The sequence below is a fragment of the Oryctolagus cuniculus genome, chromosome 10 (assembly GCF_964237555.1).
Source record: "Oryctolagus cuniculus chromosome 10, mOryCun1.1, whole genome shotgun sequence".
Taxonomy (NCBI): domain Eukaryota; kingdom Metazoa; phylum Chordata; class Mammalia; order Lagomorpha; family Leporidae; genus Oryctolagus; species Oryctolagus cuniculus.
Genome location: NC_091441.1, coordinates 2953787 through 2974178, shown reverse-complemented (window position 1 = coordinate 2974178; position 20392 = coordinate 2953787). Strand labels below are relative to the sequence as shown.

The 20392-nt window shown below is 53.5% G+C and overlaps 1 long non-coding RNA gene across 1 annotated transcript; it reads left to right on the top strand.

The window, feature by feature from the left end:
- Nucleotides 1-261: 261 nt before the first annotated feature.
- Nucleotides 262-2071, top strand: LOC127492466 (uncharacterized). The gene is made up of 3 exons (XR_007922016.2): nucleotides 262-363; nucleotides 681-1113; nucleotides 1396-2071. It is a non-coding gene; the product is annotated as an uncharacterized lncRNA (long non-coding RNA).
- Nucleotides 2072-20392: the final 18321 nt, after the last annotated feature.

The following is a 20392-nucleotide window of genomic DNA, read 5'->3' as shown; positions in this document are numbered from 1 at the left end:
GGGGACGTTCCCAGGAGGGCCGTGTCCCAGCGTGAGATCCACCACTGGCTGCCTTTCTGTGACGGGCAGGGAGCCAGGAGCCCCTCCGCTCCCCCAGGCCAGGAGTGGACCAAGGGAGGACAGAGGGCAGAGGTGCAGAAGAGGGATGGGGCCTGGCCTGGCTCCCAGCCTCCTGGGCGGGGCCACCTGGGCTTGTTACCATGGTGACCGGTTTCCCTGGTTACCCGGGAGCCTGCAGAACCACAGCCAGGCAGGGGCGGCTGGCGGGGAGGGGGCAGAGACGCCCCTTGGGAGGCCTGGCTGTCTGGGCCCTCAGGCCCCGGGGGCCCGCAGCAGAGCCCCACCTCCCTGGCTGGCGTGCAGGTGCCTGGCAGGGGTTCCTCTGGCCTGCACAAGGAAGGGCCCTGCTGCACGGCCGCTCCCTGGGCCAACTCTAGCTCCTGAGGCCCCGGGAAGGTGGCTCAGGAGCAGCTGGATGAAACGGGGCTGCAAGAAGCCCCCGCAGACGCTTGCCCTGGGGAGGCAGCCTCAGGGTGGGGCGCAGAGCAGCCGAGACTGGACACCCAGGCCCTCAGGGCCCTGCTCCACCATGCACCATTCATGGCTCGCCAGCTGTTGGTCCGACCCTCCCTCTCCTCTCTCCTCCCACAGTCTCTCCCCCTCCTTTTTCCCCCCCGCAGAGGTGGTCCAGGCCCTACCCCCAGGCACAGGCTGGTGTCCTCCTAACACAGTTGCAGAAGGAGTCAGCCAGCCATGGCGTGAAGATGAGAGAAAAAACGTTCAACTATGCCGGTCTTTGCAGTTGATTTCCTGTGGTTCTAAAACAAAGGCATGCCAAGCTGGCTGTTCCGTGGCCGGGCAAAGGGTGGCTCACCTTCCACCAGGTGGAGGGCGCCGTCCACGGCTTGCAGAGCTGTCCAAATGGCGACCGTGTTACTGTGGAGGGTTGGATTCCTGTCCCTGGAACCCAAACACCTGTGGGTTGCTGCCCCACCCCCACGCTGTCCCGCTCCCCTCTGCAGTGACCTTGGGCCACTGCTGCTTCCTCGGGAGGAAGCACCTTCCTGCGTGTGGTGGGCAGTTAGTGGAAACACTCGAGGCACCCCTGGGCAGGTAAGCTGGCACGTCCACACCCGCACCACTGCCCCGCGACACCCAGCTCAGCCACAGAGAAGCCGGGGTCTGCATGGCCCCTGGGCAGTGTCTGCATTGGCTTCCCCGGGTGCCCAGAGTCTGGCCGGGAAAACGGGGTCCTGAACTAGCTGCCGCCGTGGGAAGCCCAGGGCGGCGTGCGGATCTGACTCTGGGATTCACTTCCCGAGCCGGCAAGGGGAAGGGCACGTGGGAAAACGCACCTTGGGAAAGCTACCACGTGGGCATCTCTGCTTTTTGTAGCCACTGAAGACGTGGGAAGAAACTGAGCTGTGCCGTTGGCCACGTCCTGCAGGTCAGCAAAGCCAAACCATGGCGACTCAGTGGCTTCCATCCACACCTGTGACCCGGGCGACCAGCCAGCGGGCTCTGCAGGGAGCAGCACTACCTGCCAATGCTGGACAGCGTCACCGATGTGCTCAGTAATATCCCAATAAAAGAGATCGTTACCGAGACGCTGACTCTCTGAGCAACAACCCGCAGGGCCGTGTGTCTGCGAGCACAGCCCTGGGCGACGGGCGGACGTCATCCAAGGCTCCAGGTCACCCAGGGGTGGTGAGAGATGACGGCCGGGTCGCGGCCGTGGAGCCTGCAGTGCCAGTGTCTTTGGGACACAGGCTGTCCTCTGCTGTTCCGGCAACAGTGACGCCAGGTGTGCGACTCGCACCTGTGTAGTGTTTACACCAGCAAGCCCAGCTGTCTTCCCTCAGAGCACGTGGCACCTGCTCTGCCCCCCACACAACACACGGGGATCCCGCTGGACCAACCCCTGCCCAGGTCCAGCAGCCGCCCTGCGAGCGAGCAGCTTGAATGTTTTACCCAGGGTCGGTTTTTTTTTTTTATCAAACATGGGGTAATAAATGAGTATTTCTTTATCAATAAGGTAATAACTAAGCAAATTGCGAGAGACATTACTAAAGGGACGCTACCATAGACTGAGAAATCCGGCCAGACCTCCATAGCCGGAAGTGAGTTTAGGACCTGCTGACTTCCTCACACTCCCCGAAGCAGCACGTCCCATCTGTTCCCCGACAGGGCAGGGGGGCACGCCTGCTGTGTCGTTTTGTGGACAAAGCCCCAGGAGATCTGAAACGCTCACCCCTCTACCTGAGGCTTGCACGGAGGCAAGGTGCCGGCCTCCATCCCCACCTGCGGAGCGAGGACACAGGAGAAGCAGCGGCTGTGGCTGCGTGGAAGCCACTTCTAGGTCCAAAGAGAAAGCCTGTTTCGGTTGGTTTGTAACCACACCAGGAGCAGCTGGCCACACAAGGCCGCACGTCTGCACGGGAGACGCGGGTTTGTCCCCATACGCAAGCAGCACGGCAAGAAAGCACAACAGTGGAACCCCGAGTGTCCCCCAGCGCCCACCCAGGAACCCGTGTGACGTCACCCCAGGCGGGCTGGCCGGGGCTGGGGGTCAGAGTCCCCAGAGAGCAAGAGCGTGGACAACGGGGCTAAGGCAGCCCGCGGGCAGAACGCGGGCCCTTCACTCCCCAGCAGGCCCGTGGGAGAACCGCCCGGCCCCAAGAGCTCACAGGCCTAATTAAGATTTTTTGAACCTGATCGAAACGTTAATTACTTTGCACAAACTGAGCAAACATATAGATGTCACATCTTATGGATGTGTCTTTCAATGGCTGTCCTGGGAAGAGACAGAAATTAAAACAGCACCTCATTAAGGAGCGCGCGCAGCTCTCTCCTCCCTGGCTCGCGCGGGTGTTCAGTCTCTACTGGCCGCTTTGTTTTCCTTTACAGCCAAGCGAGCAGGACGTCGTCACCCGGCTAACTGGCGTTCACCCAGCACGCGGCCTGCCCGGCACCTCACCTGTGCCCCGCTGCTGAATCTGCAGAACTCCGAGGCAGACGTTACCATCTGCCTTGCACGAGCGTCTGCACTGAGAGGCGCCAAGGATTCACCCTGAGTTACCCAGCCGGACCTCAATCAGTCCATGCACCCTCTTCTTCCTGCGCCTCCTCCCCTTGGTAGGAGGAGGCCACCATGACAGCCCTGCCCTGAGACGCACCAGGGACCCCACCAGCTGCCCCGAGAACGGGGACAGAGTTCCGCTGGCTTCTGTCTAACGTGACGCTATGTGCTAGGTAGGCATCTTGGGCATTGCTTGCCCAGGGGGTGTTTGCCCGTGGGAGGGGGAGGGGCTGCTGATGAATGGCCCACTGCCCTGAGGCCTGGAAACAGGATGCCCTTGTCGAAGCGCATTTGCCTTGGGGGAGATGCCTGCCGGGAGGCAACACTGGGAGGGCCCCTTGCTTCTGGGCCACTTCTGGGCACACTGGCGCTGCAGCCACAGGGGCCATCCTGTGTGTTTTGGTCTCATCGACTCAGATGGAGCCAGAGTTGTGGTGTAGCAAGCGAGTAAGGCTGCCGCTGGTAACTCCAGCATCCCGAATGGGTGCCGGTTCCAGTCCCGGCTGCTCCACTTTCGATTCAGCTCGCTGCTCATGGACTTGTAAGCAGAGGAAGATGGCCCAGGTGTTTGGCCCCTGCTATCCACGTGGGAGACTTGGCAGAAGCTACTGGTTCCTGGCTTTGTCCTGGTGCAGGCCTGGGTCTTTCTGCCATTTGGGGAGAGAACGAGCAGATGGGAGCAGATGGAACATGTCTCTCACGCTCTCTCCCTCTCCCGCTCTCTAACGCTGCCTTTCAAATACACAAGTTAATCTGATCAATCCCCAGGGCCTGATTGCCTTTCCTCTCCACCCCTGGACTCCCACGCCCGTGCCCTGCAGGTCCTCGGCAGAGCGCCCCGCTGCTCTCGTCCTGTGCCGGGGGCCCCTGCGAAGGCGCGCACAAGCCAGGACCCGTTCCAGAGAAGACCAAGGGTGGGCCTGAGGGGTCCCCATCCACAACACGGCCATGGAAGAGAAGAGGTTTCCTGAGCTGTGAGCGCCTGCAGGAAGCTGCCGGTCACTGCTTCAGTGCCCAAGGCCCACAGGGGACGCGTGTCACACACAAGTTCCAGCCAGCCAATCACAGCCTGGCAGCCACACGAGGACACGTGTCACGCACAAGGTTCCAGCCAGCCAATCACAGCCTGGCAGCCACACGAGGACACGTGTCACACACAAGGTTCCAGCCAGCCAATCACAGCCTGGGAGCCGCACGAGGACACGTGTCATACAGGGGCTCTGAGCCAGTCAGTCACAGCCTGGGAGCCACATGAGAACACATGTCACGCATGGGCTCTGAGCCAGCCAGTCACAGCCTGGGAGCCACACGAGGACACGTGTCACGCATGGGCTCTGAGCCAGCCAATTACAGCCTGGGAGCCACACGAGGACACGTGTCACGCATGGGCTCTGAGCCAGCCAATCACAGCCTGGCAGCCACACGAGGACACGTGTCATACAGGGGCTCTGAGCCAGTCAGTCACAGCCTGGCAGCCACACGAGGACACGTGTCACGCATGGGCTCTGAGCCAGCCAGTCACAGCCTGGGAGCCACACGGGGACACGTGTCACGCATGAGCACCCATCCAGCCAATCACAGCCTGGGAGCCACACGAGGACACGTGTCACGCATGAGCACCCATCCAGCCAATCACAGCCTGGGAGCCACACGAAGCTCGCACACAGGTGCACTGAGAGCCTGTGCACCTGCTTCACACGCAGTTCTAGCAACTTCGTGATTTGTTCTCTGGGTCTCGAGACCCCCAGATGCCATACTGGGTGGCAGGAGGATGACAGGCACGCAGGCAGCGGGGAGGACGGAGCCCAGGAAGTCGACGGGCAGAGGTGGACAGTGCGGGCAGAGAGAGCCGGTTCCAACAGCACCCGTGGGCCCGGGGGAGCAGGGCTCGGAGTCCTGGGGGACCGCGTCCTGACGGTGGGCCCGGCACGGTGGGGGGGCGGCTGCCGTCGGCCCCCGCTCTGTGGTTTTGGAGGAGCCGATGTGATAGTCTGGGGGGAAATGCTAAGAATTTCAGAACGCGAGTCGGGAGGGTGACGTCATTGGGGAAACCCCTTGGTGTTTCTCACCTCGTGGAACAACTCGGAGGCCTGTTCCGCTCACCCCGAAGCCCGTGGCAGCAGGCCTTGTGTGCGCGACTGCCTCGGTGGGCACGGGCACGCGGTCACGAGGGGCTTCACACACCATGGGCACGCGGTCACGAGGGGCTTCACACACCACGGCGCACGTGGCCGGCTGGCCTGGGAGCAGGCTCGTCTCCCGCCCTCTGCATAGACCATCACCCTGCTGAAACAGGGTCACTTCCCTCTCAAACTAAGCTAATGAGGGGAACAGAAAGTTAGTATCCGCGTTTGGGAACGCTGACCCCAGAAGCAGAACCTCAGGGAGCTCCCCTGCGTGGTTAACCTTGGCTCTGACCCCGGGAGCAGAGCCTTGTGGGGTGCGCCTGCACAGTGATGCCGTGAGAGCCCCCAGGGCGCTGGGGACTTGGCCATGACCTCGCCCGACCACAGGGGCCTGTTGTGGCCACCTTGTAGCAGCCACTGCATGTTTCCCAGGGAGTCTCCGCTTTGAGAATCCGCACTTGGAGTGTAGAGGGTTAAAAAGGACATTAGGACCCTAGGGAGGAAGAAAGTCTGACTCTAGGAGGTAAAGCCCGAGTTGGGTCAAAAGGAAAAGATCACCGGTCCTGCTGGCTGTGGTCCTGGTGCCGGACACCGCACGCCGGGCCTGGACCTGGAACCGGCCGGGCCTCCCTCACCGGCACGCGTCCGCCTGGCCTTCGCTGGGCGGTCCCTTCCCACGGTCTGCCGGCCCGTGATGGCCTTTCTCAGACTCGGGCTTGGTTGCCGACCCTGGCGCAGCCTGGCTGTGAGAGAGAGGCCATGGCTTCGATTGCTCGGGCCTCTCCCTGGCGCCTGCTTCAGGCTCGGTGCATTGTTGGGGAGAGTGTGTTCCGTGGCTGTAGCACAGATGGCTGCGTGGTGACCAGGAGGACGGGCGCACAGAACCCTGAGCCAGCAGAGCCCTGGATGCCTGGACAAAGGTCACACAACTGCGCCGGACCGCGAGACTACAGCCTGCAAGATTGGCTCAGAGCCCACTGGGGTCAGCCCTGGGAGGGCGCCCAGTGTTCGGACTTTGATCTCTGTGTGGCAAAGCTGCAGCTGTCCATCATCCGTGCTAGCCCCTGGGTGGCCTCCCGCACCGCTGTGGCTTGTGGGTAAGGGGGACTGCCACCTCCCTGCAGGTGAAGCCTTCCAGACAAAAGCAATGAGGCACGTGCTGTGGATTGGAAATGACATTCGATAGCAACTCGGGAAATACAGCGAAACATGAAAATCGATGTACTTTGTCTTGGATGTTATAACTTGAAAATAATTCCTAGAATAGAACTTTTGAGTCCAGATGGTATTTCTGGCTGCACATTTCCAGACATTGTTGTGCTAGTGAGCGTCTTTCTTTTGCCATATCCTCTTGTCGCGTGATCCTAAGATGCTCCGGGCACCGGCAGAGACGTCAGGTCTTCGGCCTTCCCAAGGACGCCGTCTTGCTCGCTGCTTGGCTTCCGTGGAATTTTCTGTAGAAGAGCCGACGGGCCTCCTCTAGAGCTAAATTGACAACGGTTCACAGCCGGCTTCTCTTTTTAAGTGCCTTTGTGAGATTTAAGCAATTCTCCAATATCACTTTTATTGATTTCTGGAAGTTCTATGCATTTTACAATATTCGCAATTTCTTTTTACAATTCGGTTGCATTTTCTTTGCACTGTATTGTCTGAACCTCCATTAATCATTCAGTGAGCGCCATTGACTCCCTGGACGTGAATAAACCGTGGAGGTAAGCAGTAACAACAGTCTGTAAGTGGTCAGTGTGCTAACCAACGTCCTATTCTGTTGACTCGCTTCTCTGTGCGGGTGGGGTTAATGGGCGTGGCCAGTGAGCAGGCTGCGCGCCGGGCCTGGGCCAGGAGACCCTTCCCCTCCTCACTGGCAGCACACACACACACACACACACAAGCTCCCGTCCTCTCACTGTTCAGCCCCCAGGAAAGCTCTGCTTCTGCCATTCGGTCTCCCCTAACCTGTCCAATCAGATGGATAGTCACTGTCTTACTCTATGAGAGAAAATCAAATACAAATCCTTTAATGTGGTGAAACAAACAAGCTGTATTCTTTCCATGTGACTGACCTTGGCAACCCTGATCGTTGATACTCAAGTAAGAGGATAAATCTACTTAGAAATTCTCCAAAAAGGGCTGCTACTTGCTCTGGGTCTTGCCCATTTATAAACTAACATAATTTGTCTATGCACAGATTGACATAAAGCCACTGACATGAGCATCCAGCCAGACATCTTGCTTTGTTTTTTGTTTTTTTTTTTTTTTTTTTTTTTTTTGATAGGTAGAGTTACAGAGAGAGAGAAAGACAGACAGAGAGAGGTCTTCCATCCCCTGGTTTACCCCACAAATGGCTGCAACAGCCAGAGCTGGGCTGATTCAAAGCCAGGAGCCAGGAGCTTCTTCTAGGTCTCCCACGTGGGTGCAGGGGCCCATGCACTTGGCCATCTTCTGCTGCTTTCCCAGGCCACAGCAGAGAGCTGGATCAGAAGAGGAGCAGCCGGGACTAGAACCGTGCCCATATGGGACGCTGGCACTGCAGGTGGAGGATTAACCAAGTGATCCATGGCGCCGGCCCCCAGCCAGACACCTTGGGCACCTGAGCTGAACCAGTGCTCAGTGCTTTCCACGGGACAGCTCGGTAGCAGGTGTTTCCCCCGGCTCCTGGCGGGGCGCTTTGAAACCCACACCTGCACCGCCACGGCTCCTGTGCCTCTGCTTTATGGCCACGGGCTAAAATCGGTGCTAGCCAGGTGCTACAAACTGAGCTCTTCAGCTAGACCGTAAGTTCCTTGGGAAAAGTTCTGAGTCAGGTCTGTCTAAATGGCAGTGTCTAGTAGAGTATGCATACAGCAGGTGCTTACAAAGTGCAGGTTGAATTAAGTGGGTTTTGCATGATAACTAAATTGACATCACTATGCTAAGCTGGGAACTCCTCAAAGGCAGAGAGTATTCTTAGTAAGAGATAGTTTTGATGATCAGTACCCCTGATTAGGAAAGACCCACACAGGGGGCCACACAAGTGTCGCCACAGCCAGCCTCGTGTCTCACCTGGCCACAGCCTGGGACCGCCGGCTTAACCACAGAGTTGCCACGCCCACTGCGTCAGAGTGCTGCCCAGGTTATCCACGACGGCTCAGCGAGCGCAATCCTTCTGTGAACCACTGCACAACAGCTGACTCGCTGAGCGAGACATGCCCTTTCTAACCAGCTCAGCGCTGGCTGCCCATAAGGTAACAGGATCTTCTCGGTCCTGCACCTTCCATCCCGCTCCCCGGTGATCTGCCCCTCCGCCACCTTCTCGTCTTGCGTCTCACTTGGTTGTCATCTCACCTCTCCGATGAGGTAGACTCCCCATCTAGTGGTGAGGAGTTCGCGATGCTTCAGAGCAGTGATTTATTTTCTGCACAGTCAGCACCAAGTCCATCTCTGTTCACACAGAACCTTTCACCTATTGTTGTCAGAGTAATCTTCTACAGCATTCAAGTGCAGCTGAAACGCAGAGGATGCCGGGTCCACGCTGTGGAGAGGGAAACGCCGCCACGTGACAGTTACAGAATGAAGGGAGCACAGAACGGACGGCCGGTGCGAGGCCGTCGGGAGAAGGGGCCGCTGCTTCTTGTGGAAACGTCCACGCCACCGAGCACAGGGAGCTCAAGACTTGCATGGGAAAATGGAGCTGAATTCCGTGCGGTGGGCACTTGGCAGAAGTTAAGACGCCGCTTTAGGTGCCCTCTTCCCACGTCAGACAGTCCGGGTTTGAGTCCCACTTGCAGCTCCTGACTCCAGCGTCCTGATAAAGTGGACTCTAGGGAGCAGCAGCAATGGCTCAATAGCTGGGTCCCTACCACCCACGTCGGAGGGCTGGTTTGAGGGCCCCGCTCCCAGTCTCGGTTCCAACTGGTGGACCACTGTGGGACCTCAAGAAGCGAAGCAGCTGATGGGAGAGTCCCTCTCTCACTCTGTGTGTGTGTGTGTGTGAGTGTGAATGTGTGTGGGTGAGTGAGTGCGTGTGAGTGTGAGAGCGTGTGTCTGAGTGCGTGTGAGTGTGAGAGTGTGTGTGAGTGTGTGATAGAGTGTGAGTGTGTGTGAATGTGTGTGAATGTGTGTGGGTGAGTGAGTGCGTGTGAGTGTGAGAGCGTGTGTGTCTGAGTGTGTGTGAGTGTGAATGTGTTTGAGTGTGTGAGTGTGTGTGTGGCAGTTTGTGTGTGTGTGGAGTTTGTGTGTGAGTGTGAATGTGTGTGAGTCTGTGTGTGTGAGAGAGAACTTGTGAGTGTGAATGTGAGTGTGTGAATGTGTGAGTGTGTGAATGTATGTGTGAGTGTGTGTGTGTGAGAGTGTGAGTGTGTGAGCCTCTGTGAGTGTGTGAGTGTGAATGTGTGTGTCTGTGTGTGGGTGTAAGTGTGAATGTATGAGTTTGTGAGTTTGTGTGTGAGTCTCTGTGAGAGTTTGTGTGTGTGAGTGTGAATGTGTGAGTGTGTGTGAGTATGAATGTGTGTGAGTCTGTGTGTGAGAGAGCTTGTGAGTGTGAATGTGAGTGTGTGAATGTGTGAGTGTGTGAATGTGTGAGTGTGTGAATGTATGTGTGAGTGTGAGTGTGGGTGTGGGTGTGTGAGAGTGTGAGTGTGTGAGTCTCTGTGTGTGAGTGTGAATGTGTGTGTCTGTGTGAGTGTAAGTGTGAATGTGTCAGTGAGTCTGTGTGTGTGAGAGAGTTTGTGTGTGTGAGTGTGAATGTGTGTGAGTGTGAATGTGTGTGAGTGTGTGAATGTGTGTGCGTGTGTGTGTGTGTGCAGTCCCCTCTTATTTCTAGTGTGACACCATCAAGCACGAAGCTGCTGTCCTTGTTTAGCTTACAGAGACACGGATTTGGTGTCTCATGAGAACTTCCACCTTGAAGCATCAGTGTTTGTGTTTAAAGAACAGAAAGTCAGTTTTGTGCCAGCATCTGGGGAGAATAGTGTGTAGGGTTTTAAGCTGGTGTTTAAATTTGTGCAAAAATAAAATTTTCAGCAAGTTAAGTCCACAGATGAGAAATTTGACTTTGTAAAAGCGGCAGTAAAAGAACAAGGATTCTGGCTGCCCAGGGAATTTTGGAGGAGGTAAGAAAATGTCGGGGTGATGTACGTCATCTTCTCATGTAGGGACCAACGGAAATGCTGCAAAGGTCAGAGATTTGGCTGATTCGATACATGATTAGCTGTGAGAGTGATGGCTGAAGGGCGCCGTGTAGACCCGGGGACAGGTGCTCGCGTTCGGAAGGAAACTCCAGCATGAGGCGAGTTTCTGGAAGATGGTGCCAAGCACTGTGAGTGATGAACAGAAACAGCAGAGTCCTGACATTTGTTCTGATCTTTCCGAGGGAGCTGGATAAAATAGTGCCTCATGAAGCAAAGAGTACCCAGGAGTGAGTGACTGCAGAGCGAGACCCTGGAGGCTGGAGACGTGGCTCTGTAATGGAAACACCAGGTTCGTAACACCCCTGTGCACACCTCGACTAGGACCTTCTGTTTGGTCGGAACCCACATGCTGACGCATACCAGGTGCACAGAATTATGGTAATTGTAATGAGGGTGATGGTGACAAAGGCGATATCATCCTCCCCCTCCAGCTGACCATGATGTGATGAAGCAGAGCAAGACAGCATCCTCCCCACCCTAAGAATCACCAACGACATCACAGTACCAGGCAGCCCACGGGACACACCGAACAGCAGCACAGTCTGGCGATTTTGTATCGACAGTGTTTCTTAGAGACAGTATCAGTGCCTCATTAACACTAACAGTGCACTCAAGTTGTCTTTCTAAGTTACATCACCGTGCCGTTTGTAAAACTTCCGGGGCGGCCTTCTGTGCTATGCAGGAGCAGAGCTGTGCTGGGCAGTTTCCCCGTGAGGTTTGCTCAGGAGGGCAGTGTCCGTGAAGCTGAGTTTGATCTGTGCTGCTCCACGTGGTAGATAAGGCAAATGTGGAAAAAACCACCGGGAAGACTTTCGGGAGGCTAAGACTCCCCCAATACCGAGAACAGTCAAGAATGGGATGGAGGTGTTGAAGGAATTCCTGAAACTGAATCCATTTATGGCTGCTCCACTTGATGCCTCATTTTATCATATGAAGATGCTCATTAAAAACATCGGTCTCGGGGCCGGTGTTGTGGGTTGTGTGTAAAGCTGCAGCCTGCAGTGCCAGCATCCCATATGGGCGCAGGTTCAAGTCCTGGCTGCTCCACTTCTGATCCAGTTCTCTGCTATGGCCTGGGAAAGCAGTGGAAGATGGCCCAAGTCCTTGGGCCTCTGCACCCACGTGGGAGACCTGGAAGAAGCTCCTGGGTCTTGGCTTCGGATTGGCGCAGCTCCAGCCATTGCAGCTAATTGGGGAGTGAACCAGCAGATGGAAGACCTCTCTCTCTCTCTCTCTCTCCCTCTCTCTCTCTCTTTCTCTGCCTCTCCTTCTCCCTCTGTGTAACTGTGACTTTCAAATAAATTTAAAAAATAAATAGATAAAAAGGAGGCAGAATTTGTCATTTAAAAAATCGGTCTCACCACTTAATATTTTCTGTGCATTTATCATTAAAGACTCATGTTGATTCCCACAGTGTGCCTGGCATTTTGATAGAGCTGGATTAACACGTCCACTTTACTGAGAGCTCACAGGCCGCTGAATTTCATCAATAATCAGCATTCATGGATCCATGGTGACACTTACAGTTGAACCCAAAGGTTTATTTATTTTACCATCCACATTAAGAAAATATTATAGAGAGCTTTTAAAAGAAAAATAAATAGCTTTGGGGACAAGAGAAGAGAAAGAATCTCAATTTATCATTTGGCCAGGTTCAACCAGCATCGCATCATGAACCAGTAGCCCCTACTGGGGACAGCTGCAATGCTCTAAGTAAATTCACCATTATGTTTAATTAACTCAGAAATCTGCCCGATTCCTGAGTGCTTGTGGACTTTACCCTGTGTATAGATAACGGTTGTGTATGTATGCAACTGGACACAGACGCTAAGGGATGTATTAGATGTCGATGAAAAAATGAACGAGTCTCATTGTGAGAAAAAGGGAGAACAAAGAATCATTTTGACGCTTCCCTTCACTCTAATGCACGTCACTAGGAACGGTACAGTGGCGTGGGGACCACATGCATTTAAGGGTTTTCATAAATACGGAATCCAGCAAATATATTGAATAAAAAGTTACTCAGCATTGCCAAGAGGAAAGCAAAAATGAGAAACAAGAGTGGTCGTGCACTTTTCTGTTGGAGCTGTCTGGCCTTATGACTACCACAGTGATGAGAGAACCAAGCAGCAGGGTACCGCGACTCACGACTTTCCGAGGATCCTCACCACCCTCTGCTCCTGTGACAGCGTGAGGGGCACCTGGCACTGCACATGTTTACATTTTCAAATTCCTGCAAACCAAGAACCTGTTTGGTTTGCTGAATAAGTAAGTTCTCTCCCATCAGCTTTTCCACGAGCTATAATACCGGTGCACAGTGCGATTCCAAGCTCTTCACTTCGTCTTTGGTATTTAGCCATGGTCATTTTCATATAGCAGAATGTAATTGCCTAGTTTTGGAATATATTACATCTTACACATAGAGAAATAATGTTCTGAAATCTGAGCCCTAATGCTACCCTAGATGTAATTTTTGTTAATGATTTTGTGTTCCATGTTGCCTTAGATATTGAAACTTAGTTTTTTAAAGGTACCATGGAGAAATTTTCATTTACGTGAACACAAAAACTATTACCCATAAAAAAACAGGACTGAGGACCCTAAAATGCTAAGCTTCAGCGAAATGGCTCCTAAGAGCTTTCGCCAACACGTACCTCGGGTAAGGCAGTGATAGCGACCTCGTCTCCTTGTTGGGGATTATGATTTTATGGTTGGAATGAGTTATTTGAACAAATTGCCAGTTGACTCTCCATATTAATATCATAAAAGACTGTAAGGTACTTTAAATTAGCAATGACTTTGTGGAATCTACAGGGGACAGAGACTTTTGTAAGCAGAGGACTCAGTACGTGTGATGCTTGTATTTCTTGCCTAACCAATGAGTTGGTGAAGCTCACTGGGGCAGGGAAGGGGGATTATGATTATACCAGAGTTGATTTAAACTGTCCATTTCAGGTGGTTGTGGAAGATGATGAATAGGAAGGGAAAATGTATTAGAGGAGACAAAAAGAAAACGCTCATGCCAAAATGTTAGATTCAATTAAGGAGATACATAAATTAGACTCCCTTACTCCATCTCACAGTAAGATGCCAGCCAACTACAAATAACATATAGGATTAACATAGAGATCCAAATAAAACTAATATTTGCATATCCTCAGACCAAACGAAAGGAAAGTTTTTGGACTAAAAGTGAATAAATACCATGTCTCAGATGTGCATGTAGCCTGAGTTCGAAGGCCAGCTCTAGCTGCCCACTCCATCTCCCGACTATTGCGGGAGATAACAGTCACGCATGATGTGATTGGGCTGCCACCACCCACGGAGGGGACTTGGGTTGAACTCCTGGATCAGCTTTGGCTCAGTCCTGAATGCAGGCATCTTAGGAGTGAACCACCAGGTGGGAAATCTCTCTTTCCTCCTTCCCCCACCCCAGTCCCTCCCTTCCTCTCAAAATAGCAGCTAAATAAAGTGTGACCTTTTAAAATGCTTTGGAAAAAGCTAGTATCTCTGAAATTCCCTAATTCCATCGCTGATAACTCCCAAAGCCTCTGAGGGGAGAGGGACCATAGACTGCATCCCGAAAGTTCCAACAGTGATTCCATGTTGGGGAGGATGGCACATTCTCACTGTACCATCTGTTCTGACTTCTGTGAGCTTCATTCTACTCTTCTGTTTACAGAAAACACATCTTTACAACACAGGGAGAGAAAAACCTCTCCTTCCAGACCCCTAGATAGGCTCAGAAAACACCAAGTGACCCCACAACTGCATCAAGCCAGGGAAGCCTTCTCGTACCACATTCTGGAAATCAAATTGACAGTTTATCCTGCAAACCATGCTCAGTTTCATGCATTGTTGTCGCTCTCAGTTCAATCTGAGTAAGTTCTTCCTTGCGAGAGGCAATTGACTTGCCCATGGACACTTCGTGCTTCAGGTTCATAGGGTGTGAGGTAGGGGTTCACATTCACTCTGCCGGACTTCATCTTCTTTGCTTGGTCAGTTCATCTGTTGCCTGCACCTACACGTTTTTACCCAGGCTTGCTCACTTGAGCACTGCCATCTTCCATTCAGGAAGAGAGCTGCCTGGGCAGAGGCCAGGTGTCTGCTGTGTCCATGGCTCTGCAGGACGCCTCTCCCAGGGCTCAGGGGCTGGAGGCCGAATGCCAGTGCCTGCAAGGTCAGCACCATTTCTCATTGGCTCAAAACCGGGATGAGCCTAGAGTAAGTCGCACTGGGCTGTGTGGCAGTAATTCACGTGCAGATATATAATTAAATGATAGAAATAAAAAGCCAAAACCATGATTAGTGTTCAGAAGCAGGATCAGCAAATTTCAAAGATGAGATAAGCCAATGCAGCCAATTTAAAGACTGTTTAAAATATGCTAGAAATATCTTCTTTCATTTCAATGTAATTTGTTGGACATTTGATATTTGAGTCTCTTGGAGAAAATCTAAATAAATCACCATTAAATAGAACCAACAGAAATTGACAAGGATATCTTCATAGCAAACTGAAGTACGTGCGTACTTGAGTACCTTCAAGTTCATTGAACACACAAGCTTTTATTTTAATGCGTATGTTGATTTGGGAAGGGAGATTACAAAAAGGAACGAACAGCCCTTCTCATTTTTCTAAGTCATATTGACTTTAAACTTACACACATAATGAAAAGACACTAATTATGTACATTTGAGAATTAATTCATTCAGCTAATCAAGAGCATCTTTTCAAAACTAAGCTAATTTTTCCAAGTAGGTTTTACAGAATCCTACCTCTCCATCAGGAAACGGGGTGCTGTGTGCGTTAGCTCTGCCCTTTCGCTGAAAGCAAGCATTTGGGCAGCACACTGGACAGAAATCGGAGCTCCCCCTGGAGTGTGTGTCTCACAGCCTGGCTTCTACCTCAGCGTAGTGGACTACCATTCCCTGCGTTTTTCTTTCTTTCTTCTTCTCCCTCCCTCCCTCCTTCCCTTCCCTTCTTCCCTCCCTCCCTCCCTCCCTCCTTCCTCCTTTCCTTCACTCCCTCCCTCCCTCCTTCCTCCTTTCCTTCACTCCCTCCCTCCCTCCCTCCTTCCTTTCTCTCTCTCTCTCTCTCTCTCTTTCATCTGTAAGAGTCCAAGAATAAGAAGAAATCTGAGAGATACCGAGTGTACAAGATATTTGAAAAAGTTCAACAGAAAATGAAATTTAAAAGATGACTTTGGGGCCTGGTGTTGTGGCGTAACGGATAAAGCTGCTGTTTGTGACACTGGCATCACCCTGGGGTGCCGGTTCAAGTCCCAGCTGCTCTACTTCCAATCCAGCTCCCTGCTAATGGCATGGGAAAAGCAGCGGAAAGTGGCCTGGGTTTGGGTCCCTGCCACCCACGTGGGAGACTCAGATGAGGCTCCTGGCTTCTGGCTCTGGCCTGGCAGAGGACTGGCCATGCAGCGATTAGCGGAGTGAACCAGCAAATGAGAGATCCCTCTCTGTCTCTCCCTGTCTCTCTGTAACTCTGACTTTCAAAATAAATAAAATATGACTTTATTTTGGTGCAAAATTGTTGTCTCAATACTTGGAAAACGTATATTCTGGGAAAAAATAGGTGGATTTCAAAAACAATTTTTGCACCAAAATAAACTCTTAGTTTTAATCCCATTTACCACGAACTTTTCAAAGTGCATCCTCTGTTGAAATACACATGGAAGGGGTTGTGCGAATGCACTGAGAGCCTCGTGTCTTCATCTGAGTCCCCTGAGAAGGTCGCACACGATGCCTTTCTTGTACTAATTCATTAGCACAAGGTGTCATTTATGCACTCGTGAATTAAGTCAACACTGACAGCACATTTTGGAACTGTGGAGTCACTGCAGAGAGCAGGGAGCTGGCATTTCTGAGGCCAATCATTCTCCAGTCAAGAAAGACAGTTTTGCTAACATCATTTCATACTCTGCTCACAGCTCCTACAAGCAGGTGCCCACTTTACAGAACAGGAAACTGAGGCAGACAAGTTAGTGTTTGGGACAGGTTACCCCGGTGCATTCTTTCCAACACACCACCTGGCCACGCCGTGTCTGAGAACACGCTGGAGTCAAGTAAAAACAGCCAATGCACGTTGCACCTGTCACGTGGGATATTCCCACAGCTCAACCGCGTGGTCATCCTCACAGCTCAAACCGCCAAGTTGATTAACACGCAAATCGCCAGCGTAACGTGGCCATGGCCGTAACTATCTAAGCACATTCCTGTCAGTGAGGGCGATGTTCCCACGCGTGTTTCATGTGCTGAATCTATCTCACTGCCTATTTTTGTCTTAAAATAAGACAAAAGTCAGCGCCCGCCCTTTGCGCGTGGTGCCCTCTCACGCAGGTGAGGGCGTTGTGTGCACGGATGTCTGCGCGTTCAGCGTGTGGGCACTGTGTGGGGAATCTTCACAGCACTGGGGAAGGCTCACCCTCCCTCACACCCATCTCCGAGACTTCTGGCTTCTGAGTCCTCGTTCCGTTCGTGCTCAGGGCTCAGCACACACGGAGTGAGCATGCCCAGTGGCCCTGGTGGGCGTGGCCTGAGAACTCGAGTCTGGAGAGAGTGGGTGATGTCCTCAAGGCCACACAGGGGCCCAGGGTTTTACAGAAGGCTGTGGCAGGGGCCTCTCCCTGGGAAACTCTCACTTGAGGGCCAGATGACCCGCTAGACGTCGTGGGGCCAGCGGCTGTCCACGGCTGTGTTGAATACAGGGGGACGAAGCAGTTCCTTATACCGGCGTTTATGTAGCTGTCTAACTGGTGTCAGGAGCACGCGGTCACATGCCCGGCCTAGATGCCTGGCTGCCCCTCCCAGAGCATTCCCACTGCGAAATGCCAGAGATAACCGAGACAACTGTGCAAGCCCTGGGTTTTGTCTGTCTGCTTTTTCTCTCAATTTGCTCAAAGAATCAGGGATGTACAGCACCCGCCTTGTTTCAATGACACCCCAACAACGGGACACAGAGAAGGCAGGCTCTGGGTGCAGCAGTGACTCATGTCACTTCCCCCCAATCACACACGCAGCTGGGGTCATGGGAACCAGCGCCCCAGCCCTGCCTCCCAGGATGTGCACTAACAGGAAGCTGGATGGGAAGTGGAGCCAGGACGCTCACCCAGGTGCTCTGAGAGGGAAGGCAGGAGCCCAGGGAGCAACTTAGCTGCTGTGCCAAATGCTGCTAATCTCTTCAGCCTCCCATCACCCAGAGCACTCAGCTTATAGCATTCCAGGTTTCCCTGACCTGTTCTCCCAAACTCTTCAAAACCTCTCCCTTAATCCAGTTTCAACAGCTCCCCCACATCTTCAGGTGTAGTTCATAGTAACCCCACTTCTAGCACCGATTTTCTGTGTTACTTGGCTTTTCATTCTTTCAGCTGAAGTATCTGAAAGCAGCTTTTTGGGGGAGAAAAAGGCTTATTTTGGTGCAAAGTTTGGAAGATTACAGTTCAGGCTCAGGCAGCCCCATTAGCCTGGAGTCTGACGGAGGCTGGGCATGGCAGAGAGGATGGAGGAACAAGCGCGTGGCGAGCCGGGCAGCAGAGCAAGAAGCCCAAGTTTGGCTTAAGCCATCAACCATCCAAAGGCAAGTTCCCAGAAACCTACAGGCCTCCCACTGGCCCCACCTCCTGACCACCAGGGTTAGGTCGAGTCTGCACACCGTTCCAACAACCATCAGCATGAACCCATCTACTCTGGGTTGGAAAGTTTGCATGAGTGTGGGGAGCTGTGTCCTGTTCAATCTGCTAGCAGGGCCATTATGAATGCCTCCTGTCCCCCTGCTGGGCACTCCCCCTGCACACTCAAGGCTTAACAAAGTCCCACCTCCCCCAGGAAACAGCAGACACTGCATTTGGAGTCGGTCCCGTAGCAGCTCCCCCACCTTGATTCTGCAGTAGTTTCACAAACTCACAAATTTGGGGTGAGGATTATTTTTACAGCTTCTCTAAATAGTTCTCAAAGTTTTTATTAATCTACCAACAGGGGCCGGCGCCATGGCACAGAAGGCTAATCCTCTGCCTGCGGCACCAGCATCCCATATGGGCGCCGGTTCTAGTCCTGGCTGCTCCACTTCCAATCCAGCTCTCTGCTATGGCCTGGGAAAGCAGTAGAAGATGGCCCACGTCCTTAGGCCCCTGCACTCGTGTGGGAGACCTGGAAGAAGCTCCTCCTGGCTCCTGGCTTCGGATCGGCGCAGCTCTGGCCATTGTGCCCATCTCGGGGGTGAACCAACGGAAGGAAGACCTCTCCCTATATATCTCCCTCTCACTATCTTTAATTCTACCTCTCAAATAAATAAATAAAATCTTTTTAAAAATCTGCCAACCAACTATTTTAAGTGTCTCACGTACCTATTAGGGAAAGAGAGAGAGAGAGAGACAGAGAGAAAGAGAGAGAGAGAGAGAGAGAGAGAGAGAGAGAGAGAGAACCCTTCCACTCGTTCATTCTCCAAATGCCCACAGCAGTCTCAGAAGCCTGGAGCTGGTCCAGCCAGGGCTCCCACGTGGGTGACAGGAACTCAACTACGGAGACCTCACCCCCGCCCTCCAGGGTCTGCGCTCGCAGGGAGCAGGTGCGGAGCAGGCGCTGTGGTGTGGGATGCTGACGATCTGCCGCGGCCGTGTCATTCTGAACGCGCAGGTTCTCCCCAGGAAGACGCTGAAATACAGAGGAAGACGCAATGCAGAGGGCACCCTCCTTTCTGCTCCACTTGAAAGCTTTTTTAATGTATCTGCATTTGTTCACGCTGTTCTAGAAAATTCTATATTATTTTCAAGGAAATGTAAGAAAAACAAACGAAGGGTTATTTGGTGGTTTGGGAAGCTTCGGTTTTCCTTCTAGAAACAGCACACACGATTCAGTGGGATTCCAGGCTTCGGCTTTCTACGTTCAAGGCAGTGCGAGTCAGAGCAGCATGGAAGGAGACACGTGCACCCAGCACACCTGCTGCTCCAGGCGGCCCAGGTGGGCCAGAGCCAGGGCCTGAGTGTGCCCGCGGCTGGGGCTTGTTCAGAACGGAAGCAGGGCTCCGAGCCCGGGGTGGGAGGGGGCGATGTGTGTGCACCTCAGTCAGTGCTGAGGACAGGGGCGCCCGAGCAGCCCGGAGCTCTCTCGGCTCCCCTCCGCTTGCACCTGTGTCTGGGGACTTGCGCCTGACACTGAAGCATCACTCGGGATGACTGCTACTCTACTTCCACCCTACGCGGCGGCGTCTCCCTCTGCAGGAGGATCTGTGTCTCAGCAGCCGATGCACCGAGATGCGAATCCAGAGCTGCACACGGCACAGAGCACCGAGCCCGGGCCAGTGCCCGCCTGCCCGCCCCTGCCTGCAGGGGAGCCACGCTGCGGGCACAGAGCTCTCGGGGGGCCTCCTCCCTCTCTCCCAGGACCCCACGAAGCTCACCGATTCACACCTCTTGAATTCCTAAAATGTTTGCTTCTAATGTTTGAGGATTGCATACAATTAATTCTCCAGGCTCCTTGTCCCCTGAAATTTAAATTGTGCTCAGAGAGAAGCTGGAGAGACACTGAAGACGGAATAATCATAGGGAAGCAGCCCTGCTCTTCAGCTGTCAGAGCTGGGCTCTGCGCCTCAGTCTACCTGAGGCCCACAGGGCTCTGTGCAGCAGCCTACCTGAGGCCCACAGGGCTCTGTGCCTCAGCCTACCTGAGGCCCACAGGGCTCTGTGCAGCAGCCTACCTGAGGCCCACAGGGCTCTGTGCAGCAGCCTACCTGAGGCCCACAGGGCTCTGCGCCTCAGTCTACCTGAGGCCCACAGGGCTCTGCGCCTCAGTCTACCTGAGGCCCACAGGGCTCTGCGCCTCAGTCTACCTGAGGCCCACAGGGCTCTGCGCCTCAGTCTACCTGAGGCCCACAGGGCTCTGCGCCTCAGTCTACCTGAGGCCCACAGGGCTCTGCGCCTCAGTCTACCTGAGGCCCACAGGGCTCTGCGCCTCAGTCTACCTGAGGCCCACAGGGCTCTGTGCAGCAGTCTACCTGAGGCCCACAGGGCTCT